The sequence below is a fragment of the Notolepis coatsorum genome (assembly GCF_963971535.1).
Source record: "Notolepis coatsorum genome assembly, chromosome: 18".
Classification (NCBI taxonomy): Eukaryota; Metazoa; Chordata; class Actinopteri; order Aulopiformes; family Paralepididae; genus Notolepis; species Notolepis coatsorum.
Window position 1 is genome coordinate 80,124,647 of NC_140182.1, and position 22,436 is coordinate 80,147,082.

The following is a 22,436-nucleotide window of genomic DNA, read 5'->3' on the forward strand; positions in this document are numbered from 1 at the left end:
CCAAACACTTTTGCAGAGACACCACATTTAAAGAACTTCCAAGACTTGCAGAATGTAACAAGATGGTTGATCTGCTTTGGGAGTTATCGTTCAATTTCAAACAGCCTGCACCTGGTTGGCAGGGGATGATGCACATTATTCATAAGGGAGATGAACATCCAGGGCAGTCTTCAGTGAGATACTTACCAATGATAGACATGTACTCCGGAGACAAAACATGCATTCTGTCAACACTGGAGTTCATTTGTGGTCTGGCATCCAAACACCACCTTGCCCCAGTAGTTACATTTGACCAACCCCTATATTGGAAAGCAGCAGAGATAATCCTAGATTCACCACAGTGCAGTCACCTCAAGTTCTTTGTCCTGCTCCTAGGAGGATTTCACACATGTATGAATTTGCTAGGAGCAATTGGTACACTGATGGACGGTACAGGACTTAAGGACATTCTAGGGGTAGTCTATGGGGAGAACTCAGTAGCCCATATGATGACAGGCAAATCAGTTCAGAGAGCATTCCGTGGCCATCTTCTGGTTGACAAATGTCTTAACCGCATGATAATATCAGAAATGGTAGATGATAGTCATGAATTTGCAGCAATGGTTGAACAGTCTGAAGCAATGTATACCTCAATAGTTAAGGGTGAAATGCCATTGGAAACAGTGTTCACATCAGAGACCCTCATTACAATAAATGAAGAGCTGGGAAAAAGGAAGATGGAACTGTGTGCTAGATCCAAAACTAGTCAGTTGTGGCTAAATTACCAACACATGTTAGAAGTTGCTAGGTCACTGATAACAGCAGATTGCACAGGTTCCTGGCTTTTGCACCTACGCGCTGTTTCTGAATGCATGCCGATATTCGCTGCGGCTGGGCATTACAATTACTTGAAATCGGCACACTTTTATGTCCAAGAGATGAGTCAGCTTCACATCAACCACCCAGATGTCTTCAGACAATTTGAAAAGGGTTTTCATGTTATCCGTCGCAGCAGCCAATCATGGGCAGGCCTCAGCTCAGATCTTGTAATCGAAACAACATTGATGAGGTCATTGAAGACTACAGGAGGGATGACACATGGAAGTGGAATGACCGACAATCAGAGATCCCTTTGGACAATGTCAAAGGGCATAACATCAGAGTATAACACCGCAATGCAGGAGTTCTCAAACCAGACATACACAACATCAGAACAGCACAAGGATTCAACAGAGGCAAGGATGAAAAGGGATGCTGCTGACCTGGAGAAGATCACTTCAAAACTTGCTATATGTTCACCTTTCTCTCCAGACTCTTCTTTAAGGAATGTTGTTACAGGTGTTGTCGCTGAGGATGGAGCATGATTATGGAGCATGATTATGATTCTGTTGGACGCAACATCATGCACAAAATGATCGGACAGCCGGCATTCACATTTTCATTTAGTAGAAAGGATAAAGCCATAACCCTTGGACAAAAATCGTCTATCAAGGTTGCTCCTGATCGAATCATTGATTCTGCACTTCTTTTTCAACGTTTCCTTATTGTCTCCCAAACTGGAGAGCTGTCATTGGAGGAGGTTATGCGTTACGAACTCAGTCCTTTCCCTCCTGCCCTCTTTGAAGCCGGAAACGTCTTCCGCAAAGCTGATAAACCACAACTAGCGCACGCGATCTGTGATCATGCAAGTGATGCAATCCTAGATTCTGTACCAGAAACGGAGCATTATGTTCTTGATGGTGGTTCACTCCTTCACCGAATACAATGGAAGCTCGGACAAAGCTATGGTAAAATTGCACAGTCATATGCAGACTTCCCCATCCAACATTATGGCTCAGCTACAACCATTGTGTTTGATGGCTATGAGGATGGGCCATCCATTAAAGACAACACACATCAAAGAAGAGGAAACAATATTCATCCCATTGTCAACTTCACTGCTGAGACAGAGTTCTCAGGTAAGAAGGAGGAGTTCCTGTCAAGAGATCTGAATAAACAGAAACTGATCCACATGATAAGTGATGAACTGAAAGAACGGGATTGCACTGTGGTCAATTCACTTGGAGATGCTGATGTAGACATAGTAAGGGCCGCAGTGGGATCATCTCTTCTTCACACCACGACACTGATTGGAGAAGATACTGATCTCCTCGTCTTACTTCTTTACTATGCACAGAGAGATAGCAAGGGCCTTTATTTCAGATCAGACAAGTCGAAAGCTGATGGCAGTTTTAAAGTGTACGCCATAAACCATTTGAAAGAAGTACTCGGACAGGATGTGTGTTCTCAGTTGCTGTTCATCCATGCTGTGACTGGCTGTGACACAACTTCCCGGATCTTCGGAGTTGGCAAAAAGACAGCATTCCAAAAACTTGTAAAAGGGGATCCTGTCCTTCAGGCTTGTGCCAATGCATTCACTGTACCAAACCAGACAACAGATGTGATCGATGACCTTGGGTGCCAAGCAATGGCTGTCTTTTTTGGTGGAAAGTGCACAGATTCGCTTGCAAAAATGAGATATAACATTTTCAGCAAGAAGGTTGTCTCAGCTTCATCAACATTATTTTTTTTATTTTTGCGAGACCCCCCTTCCCGCGAGGCCCTTTTTCATCACAGACCTAAAATCTAGTTTTGCTTATATGCTTATATATTTCACATTAGACACGTTTGTAGAATGTGTCTGACTTGTTCCTGGGTCTGCAGTGACATACTATTGGTTTCAATGAAGGGAGCTCTGGGGCTCTGCAGCAGACATACTATTGGTTTCAACGAAGGGAGCGGAGTGGTTACTTACATCATGTGTAGTACGCCGGCGTGAGTCAGCTGCGTTTGACTATTTCGCGCGTGCAGCTTTTGACTATTATGCTTAGTTATGCCAGCCAACTCGAAGAGGTCGGTCATTATCAGTCGGTCGGTCACCAAGGAACGTTGACGAAAGGCCTCTCGCTGGCGGGACAAATGGCCGGAGCCTTGTCATGATGCAGTCGGGATATAGCCATGATGATGTCGGCTAGTAGCTAGCTTAGCTAAAGGCTAACTAGCGTTAGCTAACCTAGAGACATGCAGCCAAGATGAAGAGGATGGTCGTTTGGCAGATGAACTTCGTCAACTCCACGCGGTTGTCTCCATCCTCTTGGACGTTTGGTGAGTTTTTAACCTATTCTATTAACTCTATTCTATTCCCACCGTGGACATCGCTCTCTCTCTCTCTCTCTCTCTCTCTCTGGAGCTAAACTGGCCGACTAGCTGTTGTAGTACTACTAGTAGCTAACGGTGTGTGGCCTGGTGTCAGCACCTGTATGTAGCCGCATAGCTTGCTTCTGCGTTAGCTAATGGTTAGCGATAGCCCGGTTGAGCTAACTGTTAGCCAGTTAGCTGTTTAGCTTCGACGTTAGCTGCCGGCTGCGCTCGGCTGGGAACGTTCGTTTGATGCTATCAGTTAGCCTTGAGTTAGCTGTTAGCTTGTGCTACGACCATTGACATTAGCCGTGAGAATAGCAGGGGGTTCTGGCACTCTGACTACGACATCATCTTTGACAGAAGATGTAGTCAGGCCTGCACCATGACAAGGCTCTGGCCATAGCTTATTTTTGTCCCGACAGCGAGAGGCCTTTCGTCAACGTGGAGACCTGTGTTGCGGCCTTTCGCCCTGCGTTCCTTGGTGCAGGTAAGATTAATGAAAATGTCATGACATTACCCCACTCTTCCTTCCTTCCCCTCCCGAATGTTTTGTTAATAACGATGTTTTTTTCCAGGCAAAACATATGTTACTTCACAACATTTGGAGATACGACATGTGCTGTGTGTGAATTCATTTGTTCGTTTGTGTAGCTTGGGTAGCGTTGGGCCGTTGGCCAAAGCTGTGTGTGGCCTGGTGTCAGTAGCCTACCTGGCTAGCCTTTAGCTGTCGGCCATTGGCTCCTTGCTGCTTTGTTTTCTCTGGTATAGACCCTCTTCTCTTTGGATTTAAGTGTTGATCTTTGTCCTTTTGGATCTATGTATATTCATGTTGCCTTTGTGAAGTTATCTTTTCCTTCTGTTTTGTTCTTTCATTAAAAGTTGAATATCCTTTAGGGGGTCATCTTTATCTCTCTCATACATGCTCTCTCTCTAACACACATGCTCTCTCTCTCTCTCTCTCTCTCTTTCTAACACACACAGTCTGCCTATGGCGGCCTTTCTCGATGGCTAGGCTGTGCTTGCTGAGTCTGTACCTAGTCAAGGATCTTCAGTCACAGTGCTCAGGTATTCTGCCACTGTGTACTCTCTGTTTAGGGCCAAATAGCATTTCAATTTCTTTCCAATGTGTCTCTCTCTGTACACTGTATATTGACTGTAGAACGGGTACTCTCTCTCGCTCTCTCTCTTGCTATATGTTGACTGTATCATGCCCAGCCTCGGGCAGCGCTATTATTTACGAATATGTTGACTGTAAAAAAAAAAAAAAAAAAAAAAAATTCCTTTTGGGGGGGGGGGGGGGGGGGGGGGGGGGCTCGCGTTTAAATCTCGCACAGGGCCTCGCATTTGTCCCAGGCGGCCCTGGGAACAGATGATGGTATAGATGCTATAGACATGGGGCTGGAACCTGCAGGCAGGGCCGCCTGGGAGAAATGCGAGGCCCTGTGCGAGATTTAACGTGAGGCCCCCCCCCCCCCCCCCCCCCCCCCCCCCCAAAAGGTTAAAAAAAAAAATATATATATATATATATATATATATATATTTTTTTTTTTTTTTTTTTTTTTTTTTTTATAATAATAATTTTATTCTTAAATAATAGCGCTGCCCGAGGCGGGGCATGATACAGTCAACATATAGCAAAAGAGAGAGCGAGAGAGAGCTCCCGTTCTACAGTCAATATACAGTGTACAGAGAGAGAGAGAGAGAGAGAGAGAGAGACACATTGGAAAGAAATTGAAATGCTATTTGGCCCTAAACAGAGAGTACACAGTGGCAGAATACCTGAGCACTGTGACTGAAGATCCTTGAGCACAGCCAAGCCATCGAGAAAGGCCGCCATAGGCAGACTGTGTGTGTTAGAAGAGAGAGAGAGAGAGAGAGAACATGTGTGTTTGTCATGTGTGTGTGTGTTAGAGAGAGACTAGAGCATGTATGAGAGATTCAAAAGGACAAAGATCAACACTTAAATCCAAGAGAGAGAGAGAGAGAGAGAGAGAGAGACACATTGGAAAGAAATTGAAATGCTATTTGGCCCTAAACAGAGAGTACACAGTGGCAGAATACCTGAGCACTGTGACTGAAGATCCTTGAGCACAGCCTAGCCATCGAGAAAGGCCGCCATAGGCAGACTGTGTGTGTTAGAAAGAGAGAGAGAGGGACTTCCGGTTTGACCGCGGAAGAACATGGCTGCTTAACTCGCGAGCTCCCCGACAGCAAAATGACTTAGCCCCGGAAAACATTTATTAACAACACCAGGGTACATATTTAATAGGGATGAAAAAAGGGGCTATCACGAGACGTATGGCGCACACGATTCCAACTGAAAAGGACGACGGAATGGCAGAGAATGAAGACGTAACAGGAGAAAAAGATGGCGACGATGATTGTGAACAAGAAGCCACGCTGCTGAACATATTCAACGAGCTCAAAGACTTCAGAAAAGACAATGAGCGTCAATTTCGGGAGATAAGAAGTGACATGAACAAAATGAACGACAGGCTCGATGAAACTGAGGGGAGAATCGGAGAAAATGAAAACGTGCTTGGTGCGGCGACGGCTCTAATAAAAAAGCTAATGCAGAGGCAGGCCGACGTGGAGGCTAAGCTACTCGACCAGGAGGGCAGGACGAGGAGAGAGAACCTGCGGGTGTATGGTATCCCGGAGGAAAAAGAGGGGAAAGACATGCATGGATTTCTAGACGGCTTGTTTAAAGATGCCCTCGGTCTGCCTCATGACATGGACCTTCGTATCGAAAGAGCACACCGGGCACTGGCCCCGAGGCCTAACAACCCACAGCTGAAGCCACGGTCAATCGTGGTTAAGTTTGGGAGTTACAAAATGAAGGAAGAGATAATACGCCGAACATGGCAGAAGAAGAACGTCTCATGTGGCAACGATCGCTTCTATGTCGACCATGACTTCCCCACCGAAATACTGAAGAAGCGAGGAGAATATGCCGAGGCCAAGAGAATAATGAAGGAGAAGAATCTCAAGTTCCAGACACCGTATCCAGCGAAGATGAGGGTATTCTACGAAGATGGCACCCGCCTGTACCAGAGCGCGGCGGAGGCGACGGCGGATATGGCAAAGCGTGGATTCAAGATCACCGTGGTGAACCCGACTACCGACCCGGACCGAGAGGAGATAATGCGGCTGTCTACCTGGCAGACAATGGGAGGAAGACGGGGACCGGGGGACGACATGCAGACGACGGGGACTGAGCGCCCCACACAGCAGGGCAATGGTCATCACGGATACCGGGAGAAACTGCAGGGATTCAGACGGGGACAGTCGGAGGCGGACAATTGAGATAAAGTTCATGAAACGCATGAATGCAGATAAGTCACGGGGGCATCGTCATAGAGTAAATAACATCAAAAAATGTCAATATGTATATAGAAAAAAAAATAAAATAAAATGATTAGAAAAGAGAAAGAAAAATAATAATAAAAAAAAAAAGGCGTGAAGTGAAAATAGAGGGCAATGGTTAGAAGAATATAATAAAAGTATGGGAGGGGAAATATCCCAGATGGATACAGGAAAAATATAACGAAATGAACCACAGGCCATCATGGCTATGTCATAGAAGTTACAATGTACCAAGATATATCTGAAAGATATACAAATGTTAATGCTTGGAAACGTTACCGTTTTGTCAAGTTCAGTTGAATTGATCGCACTGTATATAGATTACAGTGTGAGCCATACGTTACGTCAGGGTTTACAAGATAATAGGGGCACAGTTTTGGGCAATCTGCCTCGTGCTGTATGCACTCCTCTGTTAGTCGAGGGGGATCAAGGTGCATGGGTGAGTATCGATTTCACCCTCGGTACGACTGTTCTATCTGGGGTCATATCGAACGTAGCTTGGGTAAATGTGGGGGGGGGAAGTGTATTTATGTTTTTATATGTTCTTTTTTATTTCATTGTATGCTATACTACTGTATATATATCTTCACACTCTCAGGCACTAGACTACGTCATGGATTGCACAGGGGAGATGCACTACGAGAAATATGGGGCTGATTAAAATAATATCGTGGAATATAGACGGATGTCATCATCCCATTAAGAGAAAGAAGATATTGACGTTCTTGAAACAAAAAAAGGCAGATATTGCACTAATTCAGGAATCCCACCTGGATGAAGAAGAGTCGGCCAAGCTTAAAAGGGATTGGGTGGGACAAATATACTATAGCACGTTCTCTTCTAGGAAGAGGGGGGTGGCAATATTGGTGAAAAAAAACTTAGACCTAAAAGTACACAATAGTTTCTCACATGATGAGGGAAGATGGGTTATATTGGATGCTGATTTAGAGGGACAGAGGACTACTTTAGCTAATATATATGCGCCCAACGGGTCGTCCTCAGACTTTTTCCATGAGGTATGTGAGGTGATCAGGAAAATAGGGAATAGCAACGTAATCATAGGGGGGGACTTCAACTTGGTTGGAAACACCTTGATAGACAGATCATACCAACCCAAAACCGCTGACAACACAGGGAGACTGGCGGTTGGTGTTCTGATAGAGGAATTGGGTCTAGTGGATGTTTGGAGGGTTATGAACCCACAAGAAAGAGACTACACGTTTTACTCTCACCCACATTCCTCATACTCTAGAATAGATTATTTCCTGATCTCTAGCGCACTTGTAGAACAGGTTGCAAGTACCGGGATAGGGAACATTGTAATATCTGACCATGCTCCGGTTGATTTAGTGATCACATCCATGGAAGAAGGGCAACGATCTCGGAGATAGCGATTCAATAACCTAATGTTAAATGATGAAGGATCGTGTACATACATTAGAACTATATTTAAGGAATTTTGGGAACTTAATGAAGGGTCAATAGATGATAGTGGCATAATGTGGGACACATGTAAAGCTTACATGAGAGGACGACTCATACAATACGGTGCGATACTAAAAAGGGCGGAGAAACAAAAAATGACAATGTTAGATGAGGAAATTAAAATACTTTCGAAACAGCACAGCCAAAGACCAGACCCAGAAACGTGGAGGAACCTAAGCAAATCCAAATACGAATTGAACAACATATATCAAAAGAAGGCTGAATATGCGTTATTTAGGACCAACCAAAAATATTATGAACAAGGGGAGAGAGCGGGTAAAATATTAGCGAATCGGGTTAAACAAATGCATAATCAGAATATTATATCCTCGATTCGTAATAAAGATGACAAGATTATTACAGACAAAAAGGAAATTAATAATGTCTTCAGGTGCTTCTACCAGGACTTATATACCCCACAGAAGGCGGTGGATCAGCTAAAAATGGACGCGTTCTTCGACAAAATCAAATTACCGTCATTATCGAAACAACAGGTAAAATCAATGGAGGGGGGGGTCTCGATAGAAGAAATACACGCGGCAATCAACAGCCTTAAATTGGGTAAAGCGCCAGGAGACGACGGGTTTACTCCCGATTTCTACAAACAATTCAGTGATATAATCGCTCCGAGATTATTAAAAGTATATGAGGACTCACTGATAAAGGGGGGATTGCCCACTAGCCTGAGATCTGCCACTATTACATTACTACAGAAAAAGGGCAAAGACCCTCAATGCTGTGGAAGCTATAGACCTATATCCCCGAGCAACTTGGAAGAAAAAGTATTGGCAAAGATACTTGCGAATAGAATAGAAGATGTACTACCAACTTTGGTGCATTCAGATCAAGTGGGCTTTGTGAAGGGGAGAAACTCAGCTGATAATATCCGCAGACTCCTACACATAATGTGGAAGGTAAGGAATGATACAGAACCTACAGTGGCCTTCTCATTGGATGCCGAAAAGGCCTTTGATAAGGTGGAATTTGCATTCTTATTTCACACGCTAGAGCGCTTCGGGTTTGGTCCATCGTTTACTGGGTGGGTAAAACTGTTATACACAAATCCGATGGCATCAGTATTGACCAACGGGATCGTGTCCTCGCCCTTTAACCTAGGGCGGGGGACGAGACAAGGTTCCCCGCTTTCTCCCCAAATGTTTGCGCTTTTCCTCGAACCACTTGCTATCGCACTGAGGAATAATCAGGACATCAAAGGGATAATAGCGGGGCAGGTAGAACATAAATTATTTTTATATGCGGACGATATCTTATTGGTATCCAGCAATCCCCGAACAGCAGTTGGGATCATTGGAAATGTTATCGAGTCCTTCTCCGAAATATCTGGATACACAATCAACTGGAGCAAGTCAGAAGCAATGCCTCTCTCTAAATGCTGTCCCCCTGATATCAGAAGGGGGTGGCAATACAGATGGATGCCGTCAGGATTGATATACCTAGGAATAAAGCTGATCCCAGGTCTGAAAGAGTTGATGCAAGCCAATATTGCTCCTATAATCGAACACATTAGTGCTCTGACCCAGAATTGGGCCAAAATGAATATGTCCCTCCTGGGAAAGATAAACCTAGTGAAAATGATATTAGCTCCCAAATTAAACTATATCCTATATATGTTGCCGCTGACTCTCCCGACCCAGTTACTCAAACAGTATGACAAAGTCATTAATGTATATCTGTGGGGGGGCAAAAGGCCGCTGTTTGGACGGACCAAAATGTATGCAGCAAAGGAAAATGGCGGTTTATCCCTGCCTAAACTAGACTGGTATCACTATGCATTCTCGCTCTCCCAGCTCTCCAAACTGAATCACTCGTCTGAGGAGGCACCTGCTTGGGTCAGGATGGAGGAGGAAATGATATATCCCTCATCTCTGGAATCCTTCCTGACACAATCAGACAGACCTACACCTCTTAAAAACCCTTTGATGGCTTTTATCAGGGAAACTTGGAATCAATCGCACAAAATGACTGGTGATAGCCCATACTTAACTACGAGAGCCTCTATATGGTATAATAAGAAACTAAAGATTGGGAAGAAATCAGTCATATGGGACGATTGGGTTAAAAGGGGGATACATGTACTGGGTGATATAGCCGGGGAGGATGGGGTTTTGCCTTTTGAGGATATTAAGGAGGATTTTGATATAGATAATAAAAACTTTTATAAATTCCTACAGATTAGACATTGTATATCGTCATCAATAGGAGGACCAAAGTGCGGCCCAATTACTGCAATTCAAGAAATATTCTATAAAGGATGGCGCAGGAAAGGCGGTGCGTCAAGATTTTATGATGTTATAAGAGAATACAATGCACCCAAATTGGCGGGTTTGAGATTGAGCTGGGAGAACGATGTACATGAGGAGATTACTGAGGAAATGTGGGAGAAACTGGTATCCAAATGGAGTAAATTCTCTAGGGAGGCGCAATCACAACTTATTTTTTACAAAGTACTGAACAGAAGCTATTGGACGCCTAGTAAACTGGCCAGACTGAAATTAAGGGACAGTGACATCTGCTGGAGATGTGAGAAGGAGACAGGCACTTTACTGCACATGTTGTACGAATGTGAGAAGGTCCGGAAAATGTGGGATCAAATTGTGATATTCCTAAGTAAGGTCCTGAATGTGAAGATAAATAACGCCCCAATGGCATGTGTTTTGGGTATAGTACCGAAAGGGATTAAGCTGCCTAAATACCGGGGAATGTGGTATAGAATGGCCATGATATCAGGATGTAGAATTGCATTACGACATTGGAAATCACCTGTTGATATTACTTTTAAAGAATGGATGGAACTAATGTTTTGGACAGCATCATATGAAAGGGTGACGTATAGAGTCGCAGGGAGAGAGGATATTTTCGCTGAGATATGGGATATATGAGATATGAGGGATATATGAGATATGGAACTATCCAACCACTGCTCCCCAGAACTGGAATATATAACCATCAAGTGTCGTCCTTTCTTCCTCCCGAGGGAGTTAACGGCGATCGTCCTGGTCGGAGTGTATATTCCACCGCAAGCTGAAGCCAGCAACAAGGTTGCGCTCTCCAGACTACACGACGAGGTAAATAAAATCCAAGAGGCGAATGTTAACGCCGCCATTTTAGTTCTGGGAGATTTCAATAGCGCCAATCTGAGAAAGGTATTGCCCGACTTCTATCAGCATGTGACTTGCAACACCAGAGGCGGTAACATCCTAGATCACTGTTACACGCAATTTAAAGGTGGCTACAAGGCTCATTCTGATAGTGGCTTCGGTAAGTCAGATCACGCATCAATTTTTCTTACACCGAAGTACAGACAGAAAATTAAAAGTACTCCCGTGGTCTCGCGAGAGGTGCAGAAATGGGATGTGACGTCAGAGGATACGATCCGGTCAGTGTTTCACAACACAGACTGGAATGTGTTCCGCGACACAGATAACATTAATGCCTACACGGAGACAGTGCTGGACTATGTCTGTACTAGGGTGAAAGAAACAATCCCCACTACCAAAATGAAAGTTTACCCAAATCAAAAACCCTGGGTAGACAAATCCGTCCGTGAAGCCCTGAGAGAGCGCACCAAAGCATACAACGACGGCCTAGAGGCAGGCAACATGAATGACCACAAGGTGGCGCGATACAACGTAAGGAGGACTGTGACAGAGGCCAAACGACGCTACAGGGATAAAATTGAACTCCAGTTTGAACAAGCTGACTCTAGAGCTATGTGGCAGGGGCTCAAAACGATGACAGACTACAAAGGCGCCTCCCTCAAACTGAACAGTGACATCTCCTTAGCAAATGACCTCAATACCTTCTATGCGAGGTTTGATGCTGGTAATAACAACACCAGCTCACAAGCCTCGGCAATGGGGGGGGGGGGGTCGGCTGCTGATGGAGGCGCAGTGTTCAGGGTAACAGAGCATGAGGTGAGGCGGACCTTTAAAAAAGTGAATATCAGGAAGGCAGCAGGTCCAGACGGCATCCCCGGCCGCGTCCTAAAAGTCTGTGCCGACCAACTGGCCCCAGTATTCACTGACATATTTAACCTGTCCTTAGAACAGGCTGTCATCCCCACCTGCCTGAAGAAGTCCACTATTATCCCTGTACCCAAAAAATCCAAGCCTGCTTGCCTCAACGACTACCGCCCTGTAGCTCTCACCTCCATAGCCATGAAGTGCTTCGAGAAGCTAGTAAAGGGCTACATCTGCTCCTCCCTCCCCATCAACATGGACCCCCTGCAATTTGCATACCGCCCCAACAGGTCCACGGAGGACGCCATATCCCATGTGCTGCACACAGCAGCATCACACCTGGACAAGAGGCAGGGGAACTATGTGAGAATGCTATTCATCGACTACAGCTCGGCATTCAATACCATAGTCCCCTCCATACTCATAGCCAAGCTCAGGGACCTGGGCTTGGGCTATGACCTCTGCCAGTGGGTCTTGGACTTCCTGACTGGCAGACCCCAGGTGGTGAGAGCAGGCAACTGCACCTCCTCATCCATCACCCTCAACATAGGGGCCCCCCAGGGCTGTGTTCTGAGTCCCCTCCTCTACTCCCTGTACACACACGACTGTGTGGCTCAGCGGAGTAGCAATACAATCGTCAAATTTGCTGACGACACAGTGGTGGTGGGCCTGATCTCTGCCAACGACGAGAGGGCCTACCTGGAAGAGGTCAAGGTCCTGGCGGGATGGTGCCAGGAAAACAGCCTCTCCCTGAACGTCAGCAAAACAAAGGAGATGATTGTGGACTTCAGGAGGTCGGGGGTCAAGGACTACAGCCCCCTCAGCATCGACGGGGCACCGGTTGAGAGAGTCAACAGCTTCAAGTACCTCGGAGCCTACATATCCGAGGACTTGACATGGACCACACACATTAACAGTGTGGTGAAGAAGGCACGACAACGCCTCTACTTCCTCAGGCGCCTAAGGAAGTTCCAAGTCAGCCAGAAGATCCTTAAGAACTTCTACTCATGTACAATAGAGAGCATCTTGACCGGCAACATCACCTCCTGGTTTGGGAATAGCACTGCAAAAGACCAAAGCAGACTACAAAGAGTGACACGTTCAGCCGAACGCACAATTGGAGGGGGGCTCCCCACCCTCCAGAACATTTACTACAAGCGTTGCAAGGGGAAGGCTAAGAGAATTATTAAGGACTCGAGCCACCCGAACAACTGCCTCTTTGAACTGCTGCCGTCAGGCAAGCGATACAGGAGTCTCAAGGCGAGCACAGAAAGACTCAGAAGTAGCTTCTATCCCCAGGCCATCAGGCTGCTAAACGAACAATGAATGAACACTACACAACAACAACCACCAAACACACATAGCACACACATCCACACGCACACACTCACTTTAAACAAACACACTGTAGCACCCACTCCACACACTTTATAGCACACACCCACTTTAAACAAACACACTGTAGCACCCACTCCCCACACTTTATATTTATGGATGAAGGATTGCACTACAACTCGTACACCTTACTGTAAATTGTACCTAAAATTGTACCTCATCCCATTTCTGCTTTGCACTAGATAGTACTGTACATTAGTACACTGCATAGTATTGTGTATTGTATATTATATGGTAACTCAGAACATTGTACATATGTCTATACCGAACACTGTGACCTCATTTTCTTCTTCTAAATTCATGCTATATTATGTTATTATGTTATTTGATACTATCTTGTCTAGCACAGTCTCTGGAGCGTAACAGTAAGAAGCATTTTGTATGAAAGTATTCTGTACTTCTGTATGACAACTATTAAAGAACTTGAACTTGAACTTTTCTACACCTGACTGAACGATCTGAGGACAAATGATTAAGATGGGAATACAATATTATCAAGGATGAATATGAAAAAGGGGATTTGATCTGATGATACTTGTGCTCTATGATATATTGTGTATATATGTACATATATTTTATGTCCGGATGGGGTGTCTATGGAATGGTCAATGTCTCTATCACACTCACATGTGCGCAGATATAGCCACATACAAGTATCTAGGATACACATATTCATATGTGTACATAATAGGTTTACACGCACTCATATACACAAGGATAAGGTATACACGTCAGGGGCACACATACATGCACATACTCATGTATAGGAAATAGACATACATACACCTACATATACACATAGTTGAGATATAGGCTTTCACTGACACATATACAAGTATATAGGAGACACACACATACGTAGCTGAAACGTGGAAAAAAGAAAAGAAAAAAAAGAAAAAAAAAAAAAAAAAGATGCAGCACATACCTGCCCGCAGGTAGATCGGCCTACATGTAACGTATGACGTATATATATATATATATAACAGGGATGTATATGCACAATGTATAGTATGTTTTTTTTTTGTAAGTGTTTTTTTTTATTTCCATGTCAGTTATTAATGTGTTTGTATGAGTCTCTTACATGTTTTGTATGTTGCTACAAAAACGAAAAAGGCGAATCTTGGATGTTGGATACTATGCTGTGAAAAGATACACTGTGAATAATGGAAAGATTTGTACAAAAATATCAATAAAAAAAAAAAAAAAAAAAAGAGAGAGAGAGAGAGAGAGAGAGAACATGTGTGTTTGTCATGTGTGTGTGTGTTAGAGAGAGACTAGAGCATGTATGAGAGATCCAAAAAGACAAAGATCAACACTTAAATCCAACAAGAAGAGGGTCTATACCAGAGAAACCAAAGCAGCAAGGAGCCAATGGCCGACATCAGCTAAATAGGCTAGCCAGGTACTGTGACACCAGGCCACACACAGCTTTGGCCAACGGCCCAACGCTACCCAAGCTACACAAACGACCATTCACACACAGCACATGTCGTATCTCCAAATGTTGTGAAGTAGCATATGTTTTGCCTGGAAAAAAACATCGTTATTAACAAAACATTCGGGAGGGGAAGGAAGGAAGAGTGGGGTAATGTCATGACATCTTACCTGCACGAGGAACGCAGGGCGAAAGGCCGCAACACAGGTCTCCACGTTGACGAAAGGCCTCTCGCTGTCGGGACAAATAAGCTATGGCCAGAGCCTTGTCATGGTGCAGGCCCGACTACATCTTCTGTCAAAGATGATGTCGTAGTCAGAGTGCCAGGGCCTGCTATTCTCAAGGCTAACTGATAGCATCAAACGAACGTTCCCAGCTGACGCTAAACAGCTAACTGGCTAACAGTTAGCTCAATCAGGCACCTGGCTGTATGTAGCCGCATAGCTTGCTTCTGCGTTCTGCAAGCTATGCGGCTACATACAGCCAGGTGCTCTCACCAGGCACACACCGTTAGCTACTAGTAGTACTATATTAGCTAGTCGACCAGTTTGGCTCCAGAGAGAGAGAAAGAGAGATAGGTCAGGTCCACGGCGGGAATATAATCATAGGTTGACTCACCATAACGCAGTATCAACGCGGCGCCAATGGTAAAGTTGGAAGGAGACTTTCTTGGCCCACGGTGTAATTTCTTCTTCTTCTTCGAGTACTTTCCGGCAGACTGGACACCTTTCGGCGTATTGCTGCCTAACAGATTTATCTGCTCACAAGTTCTCTTCTCCTTCTTTTGAAAAGACATCCACTCGCCTCGCTCCTCTGAATAGCGCTGAATTATCTACCTCGTGTGTCTTCTTCTTCTATTTGGTATTACGGCGGTCGGCGGACGGGCCGGAAACACTATCCTAAAATCTGTAGAGCAGCAAATCCGCAGAAACCGGAAAACTGCAGTCTGCAGAGCCGCAGAGGCAGGAAGTCAGACACATTCTACAAACGTGTCTAATGTGAAATATATAAGCATATAAGCAAAACTAGATTTTAGGTCTGTGATGAAAAAGGGCCTCGCGGGAAGGGGGGCCTCGCAAAAAAATAATAAAAAAATTAAAAAAAAATTAAAAAAAATTAATAATTTTTTTTTTTTTTTTTTTTTTTTTGCGAGGCCCCCCTTCCCGCGAGGCCCTGTGCGACCGCACTGCTCGCACACCCCCTGAGGCGGCCCTGCCTGCAGGACAATAGATTTGTCCCACTCATGTCAACAATGAATGCTGCTCCAGACAGTCTCTTGAAGGTCATTCATTGTAACTGTACCACTGCCTGCAAGACACTTCGCTGCTCATGCAGAAAATATGGACTACCTTGTACTACTGTCTGTGGACCGTGTCAACTTCATGAATGTGACAATCCACATAACAAGTTTCTCCCAGAGGATCCTGAAGATGATGATGAGTAGGCCTAAAGACCACAATAAGTGGGTAATTTATTTTGTGTTCAACACCAAAGCCAGCTTTCTAGGTTGAATATAATAACCAATTTTAATTTGAGCCAAAATAAGCTACAGGCAGCCATTTTGATGATGCAAATGATGCATTCCTAGCAGATATATTTAGCTAGATATTTTGCTCGTTATTAATGTATAGAGGTGCCAGAATCAGTTTATAAATCCTTTAGAAATGTTTTCCCATTTGAGATACAAGCATTCTAAGCTCCCAGTCGTCATTTTGGACACCATTTTGAAAATTAAGCCTCTTCGGAAGGTGTATTTCCCTAAAACTTTAGTATGTTCCTAAGTATGTCTAGGGGTACTTGGGGTACCAGAATCAAATGACAAAATCATTTATATAATTTTTATATTGACATATATATAGCCATTTTAAGCTTGGCCAGCCGCAATTTTGGACGCCATCTTGAAAATGAAGCCTTTCTGGAAGGTGCATTTTCCTAGATTTTTAGTATGTTAGTGAGCATGCCCAGAGGTACCAGAATCAGTTGAGAAATCCTTTGCACCATTTTCTTAATTTGAGATATAGCCATTTTAATCGCCCTGGCGCCATCTGGGACGCCATCTTGGAAATGACGGCTTTCGGAGGGGTCGATTTTGGTCGACTTTTAGTATGTTATTTAGCACGCCCAATACTACCAGAATCCATTGAAAAACCTTTTGTATCAATTTTTTTGGGGTTAAACCATATATTGACTCGCCTATTTTGTTATTTTAAGATAGTGTGGGGATGTTTAACTCATTAAGTCATGGGGGGAGGGGCGTCTGCATGGATCTATGATCCCAAGGGAAATTAATGTGAGTTTGACTAACCGTAGCAGATTAGTCATTGGGGTTAAGGGGACAAACAAATATAGAAGGCTAACCTATAAGGTTAACAGGGTAGAATACAGATGTAGAGTGAGGGAGGGGAGGGTGGGTTTTGTTATTACAGGTTTTTATGTTTCATGTTTTATTGTTGCGTGTCGGTGTCGGTACCTATATCCTGAGTAATTGTTTTTCCTCCAATATTAAGGGTATGTTACAGATGGACTGGACCTCTTGGGACCCGCCTTTCTCGATCCTTGCTTGGCTTCTTTGGTATGTTGGCATGTACACATACAAATATGACTATGGCTCATTTGAACACGCTAATCTGGAACACGGGTGGGTTAAATATACACCACATAAACGCACCAGTGTCCTGGGTCTGCTAAAGAGAAAAATAATAGATTTGGCTCTTCTAAATGAGACCCACCTCATGAGGACTGAGCAAGATTAGCGAACTGATTTTATCATGTAATATCCTCCTCTTCCGCGAATATTACGTTACCATTGACTGAAGGAGTGCTCGTCGTCTTATCAATGTAACATAATTAGGAGACGGTAGCCAGAGTAACCAAAAAAGATATATATATTTCTTTATCCACTTTGTCTCCTCTTTTTCTATTTTTCTCCCATCCCAAATCCAATGTGCCAATTCTTCCCTCCCCTGTCTTGAACGTTGCTCGCATATGCCCCCCACTGGCCAGTTGTAGGGAGGAAAGCCTTGCATCACGTGTCCCCTCCGGTACACGAGGAGGCAGCCTGTCACATCTTTTCACCTGCCAGCACAGACTCTCATTGGCGAGGTGTAACGTGTGGGAGGCTCACACTACCCCCGCCATTTCCTGTCTCTGCTGTGCAGGCGTCCCCAACCGACCTGTAGGAGTCGCTGTCCACAACTTCCAGATTACCACCCATCGACTTCCACCCCCTAACTCTGCCAATTGAGTTAGTATGACGACGACGGGACGACGGGTTTGGTAGTTTGCTGTCTCTGGGCTGGTGGGGGCCCCTGGTTCGGGGACTTGGGGGGTCGGAGTATTAAAGAGGCATGATGCTCTGACTCACTGGGGCGCTGGAGCCGGGGGCCTCATAGGGTGGGGACCGTATAGGGTCGGGACGGGGGTGGATGGGCGCTCGGGATATTTCACTATTCCTTATTTTATATTATTTATACTGCTTTACTGATTAATTGAATTTGATTTAATTATCTTGTTATTTTTGTTATTATTATTGTTGAAGTACTGTCCTGTGATGTCTTGTGTATTATTATTATTATTACTGTATTGTGTTGTCTCTTGTTATATGTGGGATAAAAAGGAGATAATTAAGATTATTTTATCACAAAAAGATAAGTGACTAGTCTAACTGAGTATCTAATACAGCCTGACGTGACTGGTCTAACTGAGTATCTAATTCAGCCTGACTTTTAGTGACTAGTCTGAGTATCTAATACAGCCTGACAGTGACTTGATGTCACTAGTCTAACTGAGTAACTAACATAGCCTGACTTTAAGTGACTAGTCGAACTGAGTAACTAACACAGCCTGACTGTAAGTGACTAGTCTAACTGGGCAACTAATACAGCCTGACTTTAAGTGACTAGTCTAACTGAGTATCTAACACAGCCTGGCTTTAAGTATTTTTGTATTTTGTATTTTATTTATTAACACATAAAGAGTTAAACAAACGGGGGGGAAATACATAATAACCATATTGTGTAGGAGAAGTTTAGAAGCCTAGAGGCTTATAGAGAACTTCCCCTGTTTTGTAAAATCAAACATACAAAAATATACATATTATAAAAAAAAAAGAAAAAAAAAAGTAATACATTCATAAGATATGTGTAAATATATACTGCGTACATACTAATACATAACCACCTACCCACCTGCCTACAAACCTACACACCCACCAAATGCATACATAAATTCTTCAGCATAGGATCAGCGGCATTCCAAAGATTGGACCCTCTATACCTCACTGAGAACTGCCTAAGAGAAGTACAACAATAAGGTATATGCAGGTCCCTGGACTGACGTGTGACATATTAATGAAAATCTGAATTAAAAGAAGAAAAAAAACTATTAAAACCATTTGGTAGAGATAATCATAAATGCATTTGTACACAAATATACATATCTGTAAAGAATTAACCTCAGACACAGACAGAATGTTTAGTTTTTTTTTAAAGTATTTTTTTAAAGAGGAGCAGATGGTTCAAATCGATCTGAGAGGGTTGCCAGTCTAACAAATCTTTTTTGAAGTACAATTATTTTTTGAAGATGAGATGAATGAGTGCTATACTAGCCCATATTATGTTACAATAAGATATGTAAGGAAAGATCAGACTATAATACAGAAAAACGACTTCTATTTATCAATGAACACACCTTCCTAATTATACCTACTGAATTCATTGCTTTTTTACAAACATGCCAATGTGTTTTTTCCAATTGAGTTTATCATCAACTAAGATCCCTAAAAACTTTGTTGAAGTTACTTGATTGATTTCGTTGTCATTGATTAATAGCTTAATAGCTTTGCCTCCTTTTAGAATAAATTTGACCTTTATTATAAAATAGAATTAGATTTGTCTACATTTAACGATAGCTTATTAGTCTGGAACCAATCTGAGACACAAGATAAACCATCATTGGCTTCCCTAATTAATACTGCAAAATGCTCATGTGACATTATAATGTTGGTGTCAGCAAACAAGATCGAGAATACTCTAGGAGATACCGAAGCAAAATCATTTATATAAATCAAAAATAAAAGGGGGCCATGTATAGAGCCCTGAGGAACCCCAGACTATTATTGGAAACAAACTGTTCCCTATTATAAAAAGTCACTGAGCTATTTAATCACGTCGCCAGCCAAACCATACCTGTAACTGACTAATCTAACTGAGTAACTAACACAGCCTGCCTTTAAGTGACTCGTCTAACTGAGTAACTAACACAGCCTGACTTTAAGTGACTAGTCTAACTGAGTAACTAACACAGCCTGATTATAAGTGACTACTCTGAGTAACTAATACAGCCTGCCTTTAAGTGACTAGTCTAACTGAGTAACTAACACAGCCTGACGTTAAGTGACTAGTCTGAGTAACTAACACAGCCTGATTATAAGTGACTACTCTAACTGAGTAACTAATACAGCCTGCAGTGCCTTTAAGTGACTAGTCTAACTCTGAGTAACTAACACAACCTTAATCACAAATCACAAATGTATACTGAGGACCACATGGAACCCTCCCTTTGAGAACCACTATTTTGAATGTTGTAATCTCTTTTGCATTCAGCAGGACAAGATAAAGGCCCCATGAAATCAAAATAGATGTTTATGTTTTATCACATATGTCTTGCACTGATTGTCACTTATACGCCAGTAGGCTATCTGTCCCAACAATGACAAAAAGGTTGTTTTGTAGGTTTTCTTAATGCTATTTTAGAGTTTGTTATTTCCTGGAAAACAATGAAGAAAATGTTGATGAATCATCCTGCACACGAGGGCATGTACTAATTTAGCATCCAATGAAATGCTTTCTAGAATGACATTTACACCACATTGTAACTAAGCTAGTACTTGGCCTCAAACTAAATTGAAAACATTTTCAATGTTAGCTTGTTAGCTAACGTGTTGCATAACGTTGCTAACGTACAGTACGTTGCTAATATTAGCTAGCTAGCTAATGGGTCGACCATAATGAACATTCAGCGCTATTGGCTACTGTAAACGCCAATCAATATCCAGGACAAGTCCCTCCCTAGCTTTCTGTTTTTACAGGAAACGCATGTGAAATCAAATAGCATTCTACTTGGGGCGGCTACGTGGTGCAGTGGGCAAGGCGCTCACCACGAATACTGGAGACGCTGGGTTCGCCTGTTCGAGCCCAGCGCTCCACATTGCTTTCAGTTTAGCTGGTCGTCCGTACTAATACACATTGGCAGTATTAGGGGGTGGGAAACTGATGGGTGGGGATCGGGCGTTGTGGACAGCGACTCCAGGTCGGTTGGTGCGCCTGCGCAGTAGAATCAGGAAGCGATGGGGGCGGCGCCCCTCCAAAGCGCAGACCCCTGACGCTGAAAGATCGCGCCGCGCAGGTGAAAAGATGCGACTGCTGTTACCTCGAGTATCGGAGGGGACTCGTGCTATGTATGACTTAGTCCACATTGCAGCCGGCTTGTGGGAGGCAAGAAACAGCGTTCGAGACAGGGGAGGGTTGAATTGGATGATACGAAATTGGGATGGGAGAAAAATAGAAAAATGGGAGAAAAAGTGGATAAAAAAAATATAGCATTCTACTAGCTGTTTCTTGGGGACTTTAAGATGAAAGAATAGAGACTGGATGTTGTGACTTTTAATACTACTAGGAACATTTTCATCCACTCACAAAAGTACATAACTCCATTTAGATCCTCCTCCAATGTACTCAACATCAACACAACTGTTTCCATAATACAATGCATTCATTCATATAACATGACACAGCTTGATCATGATGTTCATTGTCTTAAATCTCACACTCTCACAACTAATATCATAAGCCAAACTATACATTATTTACATAATAGTCCCCATACAATAATCACCTAACAAGAGAGAATCCTTTGGTTTAACTGAGAAGAAATCTCACAGGGGATGAGTATATTACTAATACCCACCAATGTTGTGAATAGATTTGTCAGCTAAAGCCAAGTTAGGCGAATGAATCACCAACTTTGATATGAACACAAATGTTCCACCCTGTCTTTTTGTGACCTGTCACAAATAATTGACCTATGTCAAACTCCGCCCTCTTTTCTTGATCCTCCAATCGCAACCGTTGCTTTCCTCGACAGTTGTGATTGGAGGATCGAGAAAAGAGGGCAGGGTTTTGAGATAGGTCAATTGCACTCCCTGACAACACACACAATAATGAACGTGTATGCTGATAGTTCTATGCTTTCTTTTTTTTCTTTCTCCTTTTTCCTCCGATTTTCTCCCATCCCAATGTTAGTCGTTATGCCAATCCCCAATCCCCTTCCTGGTCGCTGCGCACTTACCCCCCACAGTCGGTCTGGGAGAGTGGAGGCTATCACGTGCTTCCTCCGACACACGTCTAGCCAATCAACCGCTTCTTTTCACCTGGCAGCGCGGACTCTCACTGAGAGGGTGTAACATGTGGAAGGATCACACTACCCCCCTTAGATCCTATCCGCGCTGAGCAGGCGCCCCGACCGAACTGTAGGAGTCGCTGTTTACAACGACCCGGACCCACCCGCCAGCTTTCCCACCCTCTAATACTGCCAATTGTATTAGTGTGAACGGCCAG